Source organism: Silene latifolia, chromosome 8 (assembly GCF_048544455.1).
Source record: "Silene latifolia isolate original U9 population chromosome 8, ASM4854445v1, whole genome shotgun sequence".
NCBI classification, from domain to species: Eukaryota; Viridiplantae; Streptophyta; class Magnoliopsida; order Caryophyllales; family Caryophyllaceae; genus Silene; species Silene latifolia.
In genome coordinates, this window is record NC_133533.1 from 4,756,981 (window position 1) to 4,773,576 (window position 16,596).

The following is a 16,596-nucleotide window of genomic DNA, read 5'->3' on the forward strand; positions in this document are numbered from 1 at the left end:
GTTGGCATTTTACCGTGGCCGAACTTAATTAAATTAGGGGTTCGTTAAACCGACCGATACCCTAGTTAACGTGGTACATTGTTACTTGTCATACACAAAATCCGTATTCTATTGCCAAGTCAATCCGTAAGTACTTATGAAAAACGATTTCTCGAAAGATAAATAGTTAATTGAATAAGACGGGAGAATTCTTACGTTAGACAAAGACTTCTAACCTACTATACTTAAGTACACATTATGCGCACTCGTAATAATCTAAAGGACTTGAGGGAAAAGTGAAAGACTTTAATATTAGTGGTGCAAAATCAACAAAATAGTTCACATTATATGCAATTTGGAGTATTAAATGTAAATTTTTCTATATTCAACTTATTAGTGTGTGCTTTTAAAATATATGTTAGAAAAATCGTTGTTTTTAAAACGTTAGCTTGTCAATTGGACCCGATCGAGATAAGCATATTTGTAAAGCACTTGTGATGATTTAGCGGAGATGAATGAATTATATGCATTAATAATTATTTTTGTAGTTGTTTTCAGGAGCTAAAGTCTATGCCTTGAGGCTTCACCTTATTTTGTTATTTAATACTCCGTACGATCTTTGTGATATGTTAGGATATGACATTGTCAAAATTTTGAGAATTAACAACAATTCAAACAATAACATAGTTGATTAAGTTCCATATAATATTAAAGTCGAAGAATAAAGAAAGTTAAAACCAAAATGTCTCAAAATATTACTTCTTCACCCAATTTCCTTGAATATAATAAATACTCGGTATTTGACGGTACATTAAGTGTTGTTAAATTAGCTCAGACATTTTACATTGATATCATTGTTGTGTTAAAAAACTTAAAAATAAAAAGCAAGTTTTTGTGATGAAGAAATATTACTTAGGTCGTGTTGAAACTGACTATTTAGAGGATTTTTGAAAAACTGAAATACTATTTAAAGGTCATGTTGAAACTAATATTTTACCATTAAGTGAAAAATGTAAGATCACTTTGAATATAAAACAAGTTTTTACCTCATACATATAACATCATTGTTTATTTTTATTAGTTGGGATAAGTTGTTAATTAGTTCGTCGTTGAATCATCGATAACAGTGATTATTCATTCCGTCGTGAGTACTCTTTGGAGAGGTAAACTACTAATTAAAGTTTTTACCCATTTTCCTTGACAAAAAATCGAACATCTAATCTATTCTAATTTTTAACCTTTAATTAAATAAGAAATGAGCAACCACTATACCAAATTCGATCTACGTAAAAAGTTAATACGACCGTCATAATCAAAACCATAAATACGTCATTTTCTCACATAATCAAGATAAGATGTTTCATCATCAAAGCAATCAGCTAACATAATTAATTACACAAATTCTCGTTTGTGACAGACATATTCATCGCAAGCTTACGACGTATCAAATACAACTCATGCGGGATAGATAAGACAAAAGCAAAGTGTCTAAGGAGTAGCATTCTGTTTTATTTTATCTAACCCACATGGTATTATTTGACTCATCGCAAGTTTGTGGCGGATATACCTGTCACAAAGGAGACTTGCTGATTAATTAATTAATACACAATTTACTTAATTTAGGGATTATTGACTTTGAAAACATGTAGGCTAATTTAGTTAATTAAAAAAGGGGGGACGAAAATGTAGGCGGAAGAAGACGGGCGTAAAAGATGGGACCCACAGTAAACGCGGACAAATGTTAGAGAAATGAGAAAGCGCGGCTGCCACTTCTAAAATGTGGGTCCGACCGGGTCTTCAGTCGCACCATATCTATACCTCAAGATTTGTTTGCCTCCTTTTTTATTTCTACGTCATTTTCTTTACACCCTCCACTCTTAAATGTCAAATACTATACTCGAATCATACAATTATACAATATTAATATGATAATTATTGATAAAGTTTATCGAATAGATGGGATATGCTTTAGTTCAATTTAGTCAAATCTTAAATTACGGATTATTTCGGGTTAAAATAATCGGTATAGGTTAAAGATTTACGGGTCTTTAGATCAAGAAAAAGCAGGTCGAGTTAAGTAGAGTCAAGTGTGCAAGTTTTGACAGGTCTAAAAGGCATAGGCGTTGTTTGGTAAACCGCGTACTAGGTGAAATTAGTAGATTTCGGCTTAAATAGCAGGTTGACCCCTAAATTTACTAATTTCATGTGTTTGGTTATTGATATATTCAGATAACATATTAACCGGAATCTATTGTTTTGAATATGTTGCTAATAGCAACATATTGTAATAGTATATTCATTTTATACATAAAAATGGTAGATTTGTTATATAATGTTTTATTTACTAACCACATTTTTTAAATTCTCTTAATTTATTTTGATGATCAAATTGCTAATAAAATCTACGAACCGTATTCTGCTAACGTGCAGAACCCATAAATTCATTTTAATTCAACTCAATTTTACTCATTTTAATTTTTATTTTAGTTTAATTTAGCTTAAGTTCCATAAATCAAGTTCAGTTTAGAACCTGCCTAGTTTACTAATTATTGAGACAAATAGTTACTTTAACTATAACATGACTCATTTCATAAATCGGGGAGGTAACCTTTGTCGAAAAAAAAAGGGGGAGGTAAAGCCGTATACATATATTACAAGATTGTTGTATGGTGTATAGCTATTTTCAGATCGTCTTACTTGTGACCTCTCGCATTTCTCCTCTCACTTGCTCCTTAAGGTCACAAGCTTGTGACGAAATAGTGTCGTCACAAATGATAATTTGTGAACTATCTTATAGTATAATTTCTTTTTTGGTAATTTTATATACTCCCTCCCATTCACAATAAACCTCCCATTTCATTTTGGCATAAATATTAAGGAAACACACTACCCCACCATATAATTAAATTTGAACCACACAAATACACTACCCCACCATACAATTAAATTTGGACCACACAAACACTTACCAAAAAAGGAAATAGGGAGGTTTATTTTGAATAGGAGGGTGTATATGACTCATGTAATCAAGATTGGTCAATCACCCCCAAAATCCAAGTATTAAGATTTGTTGTTATATTCTATGGTGATGATAATTAGCCTATAGTAGTGTATTATTGAAGCACAAATTGGCTATTGTCTAGCATTATAGGGTGTGGGACTATGGGAGCATGACAGAGGTAGGTTGTGCTAGTTGTGTGCTCCATCTGTCCGGCAAGGAACAAAACGACAGAATTTTGATGGAATAATTAGGTAACAACTCACTCACATAAAATCCTCGATCTCATTTTTATTTTTATTATTATAACATATTTGGACAAATTTGGAATCAATAATTGTATGTGATGGGTCCTAAGACCATCCCCAAGCAGTGCTCGCGCTAATTAAGTCGCGACCCGATTTTACTCTTAATCCCACCTTATTAACCTTGATTCATTTTCACCTCCCAAGCAGAAGGTCGCGACCTAGGTCATCAACCCAATCATTTTTCACCTTCCAACCCTTTTTGTTTTGTTTACGACCAATGATAATTTGACACCTATTGGGTAACCAATTGACCTAATAAAGTCAAGAGCAACCAAAGAGGTCACAAATTGACCTTATAAGGTCAAGAGCAATCAAAAGGTCACGCTAATCTCATGCTTAATTGTTGATTAAGACGACCCAACAAGGTCGCGACGCGTTTGCGCAGCTTTTTGGGATGGTCTAACACCATCCCTGCCAGGCGTCACCTTAATCGGTCACCAAAATTTTTCCTCTTAATCACACCTTATTAATCTTGATCCACTTTCACCCTCCCAAGCAGAAGGTCACGACCTAGGTCACCAACCCAATCATTTTTCACTTTCCAACATTTTCAATCATTTTACACATTCTCTACCCACCAAAACCTCTCTCTTACTTTTTCAATTACAATTTACTAACAAATTATAAATAAGTTAATTATGTAAATATCTTAATAAATTAATAAAATATGATAAGTATATTAATTTTATTTCGTACATTAGAAAAAAATATATTTTAAAATAACAATGTTAAAATTTTAAAAAGTGAAAGACGATTTTAGGGGGTGTTTGGTTGGGAGGTTTGGAATGGAATGGAATGGATTCTAGTTATTCTAGTGTTTGGTTGGGGTATTTTGGAATGGAGTTAGAATCCTGATGGATTCTCATTCCACCCCAACCCATTGGAATCCCATACCCACCTCCTCCCCATGGATTCAAACTCCATTCCATCATTTTTATTTTTCTAATGAACCAAACATATTTTGGAAGGTATGGAATTGGAACCCCATACTCCTATGGTTTCTCATTCCAATCCATTTCATTCCTAAGTCGTGAACCAAACGACCCCTTAATAATCTGACGGCTCTAGTTAAATCCAACATAATAATTGGAAAAAAAAAAAAATTAGTAGAAATGGTAACAGACGGCTAACACCTCCCCCAAATAATCCCTTCCCCCAAACCATTATACCCCAAAACCATTATACGTTACAGTACTTCTCCCCCTTTTTCTAAATCAACATCATCTTCATCATCTTAAATCCTTCTAATTTACCATTATCATCATCAACCATTATACCCCAAACTATTTACCATTGTCATCATCCTCCGTTCCTTCCTCAAATAATCTGTAATTTTAATTTATATGGCTTACAATCAAAATCAGTCATTTATTTGTATTTTTCGCTAAAAAAAAAAGGTTCCAAAATCAGTCATAACTGAGTTTGTTCAATAGGTAATTTTAAAAGCGACTCAAAAAAAATATGCTTATATTTTATTTTATTTTGCTATAGTATGTAATCCTAATTTTTCATATTAAAATTATCTCCTTTCTTTTGGCAGGAGAAAGGAGGAGTATTTTTACGCAAAATTACAATTTGCGGGCGTCCTTTTTTTTCCTCTTTCATATGTGTCCAGCAACCAACCAGATGATGCCACATACAAGGTCACCACCAATGTCACCAATTCTTCTTCAAGGTCACCGGGTGACCCTGAGTTATTCAAGGTCACCAAATGTAACGCCCCCGGAAAGCAGACAGGCAGCTCAAAATAGCTCTTTTTATTAATAATAGACAGCAGCGGAATTACAAGGGCGTCACCGCCGTATTCTCCCTTCGGAGAATACAAGGCTATTACAAAAATAAAGATAAATACACTTGTTAAAGCTAAAAACTAATAACTCGATTACATATTCATACTATTAGGTCATCTGAAAATCCTCACACTTGACCTTCCCCAAAACCTGTACGAAAAAGAATGAAAAGTAACAGATCACCAACCACAGCCGAGTATGACTTCGGTCACCTCCACCGGCCCTACTTACCTCCATTTTAGTAATTTACTCAATTCACGTCTCACAAGTATAGAAAATAGGTCATATGAACACATCAAATAATTTATTAAATAGACATGCACAACCTGTCATTTTATCATAATATGCAAAATATAGATTACCGGTCTACTATTACTGAAATGAGACACATTACGGAGTAAAAACTCCCCGGGCTAAGCCCTCCTCCATGTACACAGGATCCCGAGTCTAAGACCCGTGTAAACCCCCGGCATTTTTACCAAGTAATAATCGAACCGTAGTTCACATGAGGCAGTGCCCCCTTCCATGTACACAGGTCAAATTTGTAATGTTGTCCCCCTCCCGTAATCGTATCCCGAATGCTACAATTGGCCAATAGTACATTATAACAGAAGTATTAACTTGACAATCATATGTTCAGACAAAGACGGTTAATATAGCATGTGAGCACTATAATGATAATATAACATGATACGGTTTATAACACTATAGAATATCACTATATTATTACTTATTTCTATGACGAAGGGTCCCGAAATCATACCTTATAGTTATTATATACGGAGTAAAAGATAGATGAAATAAGGGAAATATGGATTATTGTAACTTTTGGTCGTTCCTCTCATATTTTTATGCTTCTAAAAAAAATGGTGGATGGTTGGCTATTTATAGCCATCGTCATGAAGGCTTTTAGTGAACAAATGCTATACGGCTTCCTCTACCTTAATGAGCAAGAAACAAATTAAGCTTATCCTATTTACTACGTATAAGATAAACACATACATGTATATCCAAAGTCATAACTATCCATTCAAATATTATTACTTAACCACTAAGTAACATCATATATAGATAAACATGTATTGGTTACATTACACCTTTAAAGGGTGACTCAAACGAGATTGTTTTCAACTCGGGTTAAAAACTACATATCCAACTATACTGAAGATAACTCTAATTTAATCAAATACTAGTCTCTATACGGATAATAACAGTCTTATTTTTCTCGGGATATTACATTCTACCCTCCTTAAAATAAGTTTCGTCCCGAAACTTGAAAATAGAAAATAGAAAAGTTAAAACTTTGTTTATCAAAACTTAAGAATTATATAAGAATATAACAAAAGTCTTTCAATCACATTTATAAAATGAGTAAAAACGTGTGTCTTATAAAATGGAAGGCAGTAATTCCCGTCGCGAACAAGAATTAATGTAATCCAATTTAAAGAAAAACTCAAATCATGTGTTAGTAGGTGCTGAACCTGTTATTAGATGCCTCTAATAACAAAGTCATAGCATCTCACCAATCGCATAAAACCAAAGAAAACGAAAATCGAAAATTTTATTTTCAAATCCTTAGTAAAGTAAAATTTTTTTTTTTGTAAATTTCTATATATAACATAATTTTGAAAATACTCCAAAAATTAACTCGAACTAGTTAGAAATTTTCGTAAAACGTGAAACAGTTTGACTATCAAATTTCAAAATCAACGGGAACAACACCCAAATTAATAAGTGGGACGGCAAAAAGTACAAATTTTAAAGGTAAAATGTCCCGAAACTTGAAAATTGAAAAGTTAAAACTTCGTTTTCTCAAAATTTTAAGTGCAAAAATTCATGTCGTGAACAAAAATTCGAGTAATCCAATTCAAAGACAAACTCAATTTATGTGTTGTTAGGCGTTGGGCCAGTTATTAGACGTCCATAATAACAAGCTTTAGCATCCAAACAACCGTACAAATCAAAAGGAAAACAAAAATTAAAAATTTCATTTTCAAATATTTACCAAAGATAAATATTTATTTTCTGAATACACAACATTAAATTATTAAAAAGCATCAAAGACGAACTTGAACTAATTTGAACTTTTGTAATACGATAAATAGAATAAGTATCAAAATTTTGAAATTATGAAAACATTATTAAGATATAATGAGTGGAAGGATAAAGTCAAAATCTTAAAAGTAAAATGTCCCGAAATTTTTTTTAAAGTATCTCACACAATTAAATATGCATATATCTCAAGAGACTCGCAAGTAGAAACTTCATGCAAATATGTAATGTACGCAGAAGAAAAACAATTAGAACACCCAAACTATACATTATTAAAGCAATAAAAGAATTAGTAAACAAATCACTTAAACAAGTAACCTGAGACACTCTTTATATCTACCCCACTCTGTTTTAGTCAGTTTCTATGTGTTGGATACGAGTTTTATACTAGACCCAAAAACCTATTACCCCGCTAGACGTATGGCCGAAGGCTCAACACGCGGTTGCAGAGTTGCTCTGATACCATTTTGTAACGCCCGGAAAGCAGACAGGCAGCTCAAAATAGCTCTTTTTATTAATAATAGACAGCAGCGGAATTACAAGGGCGTCACCGCCGTATTCTCCCTTCGGAGAATACAAGGCTATTACAAAAATAAAGATAAATACACTTGTTAAAGCTAAAAACTAATAACTCGATTACATATTCATACTATTAGGTCATCTGAAAATCCTCACACTTGACCTTCCCCAAAACCTGTACCTGAAAAAGAATGAAAGTAACAGATCAGCCAACCACAGGCTGAGTATGACTTCGGTCACCTCCACCGGCCCTACTTACCTCCATTTTAGTAATTTACTCAATTCACGTCTCACAAGTATAGAAAATAGGTCATATGAACACATCAAATAATTTATTAAATAGACATGCACAACCTGTCATTTTATCATAATATGCAAAATATAGATTACCGGTCTACTATTACTGAAATGAGACACATTACGGAGTAAAAACTCCCCGGGCTAAGCCCTCCTCCATGTACACAGGATCCCGAGTCTAAGACCCGTGTAAACCCCCTGGCATTTTTACCAGTAATAATCAGAACCGTAGTTCACATGAGGCAGTGCCCCCTTCCATGTACACAGGTCAAATTTGTAATGTTGTCCCCCTCCCGTAATCGTATCCCGAATGCTACAATTGGCCAATAGTACATTATAACAGAAGTATTAACTTGACAATCATATGTTCAGACAAAGACGGTTAATATAGCATGTGAGCACTATAATGATAATATAACATGATACGGTTTATAACACTATAGAATATCACTATATTATTACTTATTTCTATGACGAAGGGTCCCGAAATCATACCTTATAGTTATTATATACGGAGTAAAAGATAGATGAAATAAGGGAAATATGGATTATTGTAACTTTTGGTCGTTCCTCTCATATTTTTATGCTTCTAAAAAAAATGGTGGATGGTTGGCTATTTATAGCCATCGTCATGAAGGCTTTTAGTGAACAAATGCTATACGGCTTCCTCTACCTTAATGAGCAAGAAACAAATTAAGCTTATCCTATTTACTACGTATAAGATAAACACATACATGTATATCCAAAGTCATAACTATCCATTCAAATATTATTACTTAACCACTAAGTAACATCATATATAGATAAACATGTATTGGTTACATTACACCTTTAAAGGGTGACTCAAACGAGATTGTTTTCAACTCGGGTTAAAAACTACATATCCAACTATACTGAAGATAACTCTAATTTAATCAAATACTAGTCTCTATACGGATAATAACAGTCTTATTTTTCTCGGGATATTACACCAAATTACCACCTTATTAGTCTTTAATTACTGTCATTAGCATGACCCAACAAGGTCACGACCCAGTTGGTGACCTTGCTTGGGCATGGTCTAATACATGTTCATTTGCTTAGAATCTTTCAATTATAAGTTCCACTACATTTGGAAATAATTGTAGAATGAAATATAATTAAATTAATAAATTTAACTATATATGTGGATTTGAACGGATAAATAATTTCTATGATGTATGAACTAATTAAACTTTCACTAGAAATTATAATCTATGAAATAAATAAAATGTAATCTTACCTGATATATATCGATTGGATACTGGTGTGGTACTTACCGTTAAGAGTTTAAGAAAAGTTAATATATGGATTAAGAAATTGTAAAAATTATATAAATATATGAGCAAGTGATCTGAGTGTATGAATAGTCATTTATTAATGGTAACAAAAATACCGTGTGGTTTTTGAGTAAATGGAGTTACAAGTAGAGACTTTGTAAAATTGACCAAACCAGAATTAATGATTTATACCTGACTCGACACCTAAATTGATAACTCGATGACCCGAATTGACTCGAACAAATATAAGCCAATCCGAATGTTCATTGTGCAAAATTATCATTATCCTTAAAATGACCAGAACTTTTGAAAACCTGACATGACCAAGCATGAATTACACCTGACTTGGACCCGACCAGATTGACTCATTTTTAAGGTTAAGTCACAAGAGCAAATTTATTGTTGACGAAATTTACACTTAGGTTATGAATATTAACTTTCATAACTTTATTAGCTGAAGTTAACTGATACATACTCATGTCTTACTCCGTATGCTGTAAAACGATCTTATTCGATAATAGTATGGCCCTGTTTGACAAACGACAAAAGCAGATTTACAATAGCAGATAACGTTAGCAGATAACGGTTGGCAGATTTTAGCAGTAGATTTGACCATCGAATAAAATTAGCAGAATTAAGAAAACGTGTTTGGTAATTAGCAGATTATAGGACAAATCTACTATTTTCATGTATAAATGAATATGCTATTACAATATGCTGATATTAGCAGCATATTCAAAAATAGTAGATTTCGGCCGATTTGCTATCTGAATATGTCATTCCCAAACACATAAAATTAGTAGATTGATTGGTCAATCTACTATTTATGTCGAAATCTACTAATTTCACCTAATATGCTACTCTCTCCATACCAGACCAATGGTAACATTGACCGTTTTGCCACTATTCATGGTCGTAGGGAATTTTCGATATTATTCTTCATCTATAAGACAAAATATAGTCATGTGAGATCTTGTTTGATTTATCGTCATTAATGCTATAAGAATATCAAATTTTTATAATTTTTAATAATGTGTAACAAAAGATATTTACGTTGCAAAATGTGTGTCGACAAATGTGAAAAAGTCAATGTTACCATTGGTGTGGTATAGAGGGAGTATTTACCAAATAGCGCCTGTCTTTTTCAAGCTTTCCCTATAGCAGCCACCTAACTAACGCGTAAACCTTAGTTAATACGTAGGGATTTGAATTGAAGGACAACAATTACTTTAATAGCGCCGCATGATGCATTTGATAATGTCTAAAAAAGCACTAACAAATTAAAGGATTCAGAAATAGTAGTAGTACTACTCTTATTTGACTTAGCTATATTCAACTATTCAAGTACCTATATTAGATGTCAATAATGGTGTTAAATAGTAGTACTACCACTACTTGTACCCCTATCATTACGTATGCGTGTGACTCATTACTTGCCATGCGACCTATCCATTTGTTTATGGACCATGACTATCATCATAAATATCATATTCTCCCAACATCCTCACATTAATACATTGAGTTTTTTTGTCAAATACCACCTTATAAAATTGTGTTTTGTGAAACACCACCTTTAATAATTTTTTTGGTTTTTTGGCACCTTTAAAAAATAATAATTATTTAACAATACCAAATGGCCGGAATCTGGGTAAGAATAAAAAAACTCCGGCACTGACATGTTTTATTCTTTTCATTTCTCTCCAAATTTTCCCTCCATTTCTTTGCCTTTCTTTTCCCTCCATTTCATCTACACTATCTCCGCTCCTTTGCTCCTATCTATTTGACGCAATAAAAAGTGTATAATGGCGGTTGCGAATACAGTACCCTCAAAGTAGTAAAAAACAGAGATTATTGCTGCCCAACCTTCCTCATCCTCCACCTTATGATGAGGACATGTAGGCCTTGCAGGTATAGCAGATATTGAAGAGGTACAACCCGGTTCACTCTTGCTTCTTTAGCTTTTGATAGATTCAACCTAGAAGTGGACTAGTGAATTAAAAGATAAGATGAATAATCTAAATTTTATTATATTGGCTTAAGAAATTGGTGAAGATAATTAGGGGAAAAGGAAACATTAGAGCATCCGCAAAGGTGAGACTCCCCATATCTTCTCTTTCCTTTTCTTATTCGTCCACCTCATTTTCCACTAACTTTTCCATTTACCCTCCCCATTTCATAATTACATTTATGCAACAATGGGGTTCCCCAATTCACACACAAAAATTTGGGAACCTCCTCAAAAGTAACACAAATTGCCTTACTTTTTTTTTGGGGAGCTCCTCTAAAAACAGTGGAACCCCAAATGTTGGGGAGCTTTGTGCAACAATGAGGAGCCCCATATGAGGAGAGAGAGGACATATGGGGAGGCACCTCCCCACCTTTACGGATGCTCTTAGATACCAACACAAACTCATAAGAAAAGAGATAAAGGTGAAAACAAAGGAAGGAGGGTGAAGGAGTCTCGAGGAAGGAGGGATGGAGGGTGATAATGGTAAAGAAGGAAAGTGAAGGAGTGAGGAGGTAGTCGAATATGAAGTCAATGCCGGAATTATTTTAATTTTAGTCAAACTCCGGCCATTTGGTACTGTTTAACAATTTTCTTTTTTTAAAGGTAGTAAAAAACCAGAATTTTTTTTGAAGGTGGTGTTTTTCACAAAGTGCCCTATATTAAAGGTGGTGTTTGACAAAAAACCCTAATACATTTGACTATTTTTATTTTTTATTTATAAAGAAAAATAAGGTAGATTGATCTTTCAAATAAAACAAACGGAAAAATTTATATCTGGGATTTGAGATCGTGTCAATACATAAAAGAAAACTAACTAGAATTTTTTTTTTTCTATTTTTTATGATTTAAATTACTTTTCATGTTATTTATGAGTAATAATTTAATTTTCTCTACATGAATCGTTTTATAATTGATCACTACTTTAATTTTTCTTGTTTACCGTGCAGTATACTCTATCCAGGTAATTGTATTCATTTGATCAAACATCGAATTAATACAATGGAAGAGACAACCGGTTAAATATATCTCGCAAACCAGACCCGACTTGATGACATGGTACAAATAACACGACCCAAACCTAACCAAAGAACCCGAGTCTGATTCAAAAAACCTGAATTGACCCGACCCTATCATACTTGACACAAATATTTCTTATCGCATACTAAGTGCACCAAATAACTTGATATCAATCACAAAAAATAATCCGAACCCAAAATAATCATACCTAATATTATTTAATTAACCCGTTTGCCAGGTTTACCCAAAAAACAGCTAGTCTTGCTTGTGACGGGTTAATACCGTCACAAGCTTGTGACATCTCACAAAAAGGGAGAGGGGACAAGGTGGGGCACCTCCTATGTGCTTTTCACTCACTTTCCATGGGTGTTTTGTAAGAGAAAATGGTATTCGTCACAAACTTGTGACGGGTATCTCCGTCACAAATGAGAATTTGTGCCAAAAAAAAAAAAACCCTACCACATAGGTAAGCAAATAAAAATGCAGCAGTGCACAAGTAGAGTAGTTTAATATGAAAAGCAAAAGTAGGGCGCGCAGTAGAGAGACTTGGTTGGATGAAGACAGACAGTTTAGTTTATGTAAGCCGGCAAGTCGGCGTCAATTATGTGGGGTCATACCCCCTTGTTTCTTCTATTTATTGGGTCCCACCTAATTGATACGAACAATATGAAGCAAAGATTGCCACGTTTGTCATAACTATTTTATAATCCATTTATTTTTGATAGGTTGATAGTCGACTGAAAGCAACCGCCAACAAATTCAAAAAATTGGTTGCCGCTTTTGACATAAATACATCCGTCTTTACGTTAAAAGGAGAAATGTATTCGTACCAAAAAAAAAAAGGAGAAATATATTTTGTTCTCGGTATATGTAATGTATTTAACCTTTTTAACTTTAAAATGAATATGTTTGAAACACTAATTTGTGCTTAGCAATTTTTTAATTTGAGTTGCGATAATTATACAACCAACTATACAATGGTTTCAACTATACAACTAGTTTTAAACCCGTGCAAAAAATGCACGGGTCGTAATAACAGAAATTTATTATTGATACATGATTATATATGATGGGGCATATTCTGCACCGCTGACCAAGTCAACACACTGAGCAAGGTCAAAGATATCCACAGCAAAGTCAACGACTCAGACAGCCTAGCCGATGCAGCCCATCGGCCTGTTGGCCAGGGTCTCGGCGCGACAACCTGCCAGCCGGGACACATACCCGCGTACTCACATCCAAGACCCTCAGCCGGCCTACCATAGGTCCATCGGCCGAGGGTAGAACGGTCTTTCCACCTGATAGCCACTTGGCCACTTGGCCACTACGTGACAAAAGGTGAAAGCTTATAAATACTCCTCAACCTTCTTTGAGGAAAGGATCCCAAAACTTAACCTAAATACACTATTCATCTGGTAATATCTCCCTTATCTCTCTACAATACATATCTAGCCAAGTAACACAGCTTAATCCTTTAAGTTTACTGACTTGAGCGTCGGAGTGAGTACGCTTGGCACAAAGCCAAGCCCTCAGTTCGTTCATTGTTGCAGGAGAGGCCGAGAGAGACGATAGAAGCAAGAAGGGTTCAACTCAAGACATTATTCTACAAGCCACGGGTGGTAACGATACTTGCTCTGGAATTACACCCGGAACAATTGGCGCCGTCTGTGGTGATAGACACTAGAAGCTAGTCACATTCATTCCCAAACAAAAATATACACACAAAAAACCCACCCAAAAAGCTAAGAAGATGTCGAAACAACAAGACGCAGTCGTGACTGACGAAACCGCTTTCTACCAAGATGACACTTTCAACAATTCTGGGGTCGTATGACCCTCCACCGCGGAGTAATCCAACCGAGTTCGGGATGCCAATAATACCCGACACGCCATCGTCACCAACCAGGTCACCATCATGGGACGGGTGGTTGACGTAGCGAAACCGAAAATGCTCCTGGACCTAATCGCACACGCCCGCTCACACATGTCACGCCGACAAGAGCGGCGGAAATCGTCCAGGAAACCAGGGCCCAAAACGTGACTCCAAGAAATTTGAACGGAGCACTAGGAGAAGCCGACCCAGTCAAGACGCCGGGGGAGCCCAAAGTGGGCGCGGTAGACCTAAGTCCTTCCGTGCACCCGTGGGAGGACGGCGTCCCCGCCACACGAACGAGGCCTACCCCAAAGGAGCGGAGGAGTCCGACTCGGCAGAGTTGGAGAAGAAGTCCGAGTCGAAGAAGGAGCCCCTCCCGCTACGGGGGAGGAGCCGAGTTAGGGATGCAAGGAGCCGATCGCCGCGTGTCATTCGACACGTGGTTAGGCGACCCCTCAACGCCTACGTCCTAGAAGTCCGGTGCCAACTAAGCTCAAGTTGCCACCCGTCATACAAGGGAGATAGTGATCCGGCCGACCACGCCGAGGCTTTCGAGTCTTACATGTCGGTATGGGAGCAGCCCGACGAGGTGCAGTGCCGAATTTTCCCAACAACTTTGCATGGGATGGCTCGGAGCCGGTACAAAGGGCTTCCCGACGGCTCGGTGTACTATTACGCCGACCTAAAGGGCGCTTTCCTAGCCCAAGACTCTCGCAATAAGAGAAGGGCCGTAGAGACATCCGACCTCCCGACTATCGACAGACGGGGGGGCGAGTCTCTCCGGAGCTATGTGAAGAGGTTTGATGGAAAGGTCCAGCAGATTCGAGAAATTAATCCCGAGTTGGCGGCCTTCGGCGATGAAGGGCCTCCCAAGGGGGCCTTAAAAAACGAGCTCATCAAGAGCGGAGGTCCGGGCTTGGACGCCGCCGGGAAGTTGGCCGACCAAGCCATCAAGGTGGAAGACTATCACAAGACCGGGTAGATCCCAGCGAAGCCGAGCACTCGTAAAAGAAGAGTCACAGGCGGGGACCAGACGAAGGACGCCGCGACAACAACGGTTCACGGTCCGATGGAAGACGCCGTGAGAATAACAGATCACGGTCGGACAGATCCGACCGGAAGCAAGACTCGGCGGGCGCCGAGTGGAATTCAGGAACGTACCACCAGAGGCGGTATAGTGAAAAACCCCTCTCGTCGTATCGCCCGCCGAGGTCTTCGCCCGAGCAAAACGAGGGCCGAAGTGGGAGAGACCCCCAAGCCGAAAAATGACGGTGACACGAGCCGATCGTGAGTACCACGGCCACACCGCCATTTAACCAACGACTGCCGCCATCTGAAGAATGCCATAGAGGAACTGATCCGGAAGGGAAGCCTCGGCAAGTACGTTGCAAAAGGCCAAAAGACTGACGCCGGCAGTTCGGATAGGAAGTCCGTCTTCGAGCGGATAGGAGTGATTCATGTTGTCATCGGGGGCAACGAGAACGGAGGGTCCGCTCATGGGCACAAACGACACCTAAACGAGCTATATCAGGCCATCAATTTTGTGCCCAATTCAGGGATCCCCTCTGCAAACATCCCCGATATGACTATTGGAAGAAAGGATTACGAAGGGGTCATCGCCCCTCACAGCGACCCGCTTGTAGTCAATTTGGACATATCCAACCACACTGGTCAAGAGGTGCACGATTGACACAGGCGCATACACGAACATCATGTTTAGAGAGTGCTTTCTCGGCCTCGGCCTGAAGATCAAGGACTTGAGCCCCTGCACCAACCCCCTATACAGCTTCTCTGGGCCGGCCTGGTGCCGCTGGGATCAATCAGACTCCCGGTGACGTTCGGCGAAAAGAACGCGGCTAAAAACGTCCTAGCTGAGTTCGTGGTCATCGACGGCTCGTCCGCCTACAACGTTCTCATAGGCCGAGTCTCCCTGAGCGAGGCCGACGCAGTGATGTCCATCCGGGCCCTAACACTGATGTATGTCTCGGACCGGGGGGAAGCGCATAAGCTCGTCTCCAAAAAAAGAAGGATGAGGTGGTCAACGTCCGGATAGCTGCCCGAGGATGCAACATGCAATCCCTCAAAGAGGCGAAAAAGTCCGAAAAAGGAAAAAGCCCGTCCTTACAGCAGGAGGGCGACCTCATGGATACAACTAGTGGCTGACTGGGGAGGTGTGCCTGTGATGAGCCATTAGGGCATTGGTAATCTCGTAAAATTTATGTAGCTGCGGAGGTGTCCAAAATAGCTGTGGACACCCCAACGCATGTTTTTACCTAATGAAAAACCATCCAAGCCTTCCATCAAAGCAAAATTTTCCCATCGATTTATCTATCGAGAAACAGACGCCGCTCACCGTCATACCGACAAGAGCGGCTAGGTCTCCATCAAGAAATTAGCGCCGTCGCAGTCACCCCAAGTAGTAGACGCCACGGCAGATCACCCGAAGAGGTAGACGCC

General features: G+C 37.5%; 1 long non-coding RNA gene across 1 annotated transcript; it reads right to left on the bottom strand.

Annotated features, from left to right (window-relative positions):
• Nucleotides 1–5,021: 5,021 nt before the first annotated feature.
• LOC141596114 (uncharacterized) lies at nt 5,022–8,527 on the bottom strand. Its single transcript, XR_012522388.1, has 3 exons — nt 8,439–8,527; nt 7,109–7,827; nt 5,022–6,683 (listed from the first exon to the last, which is right to left on the bottom strand). It is a non-coding gene; the product is annotated as an uncharacterized LOC141596114 (long non-coding RNA).
• Between the last annotated feature and the right edge of the window lie 8,069 nt (nt 8,528–16,596).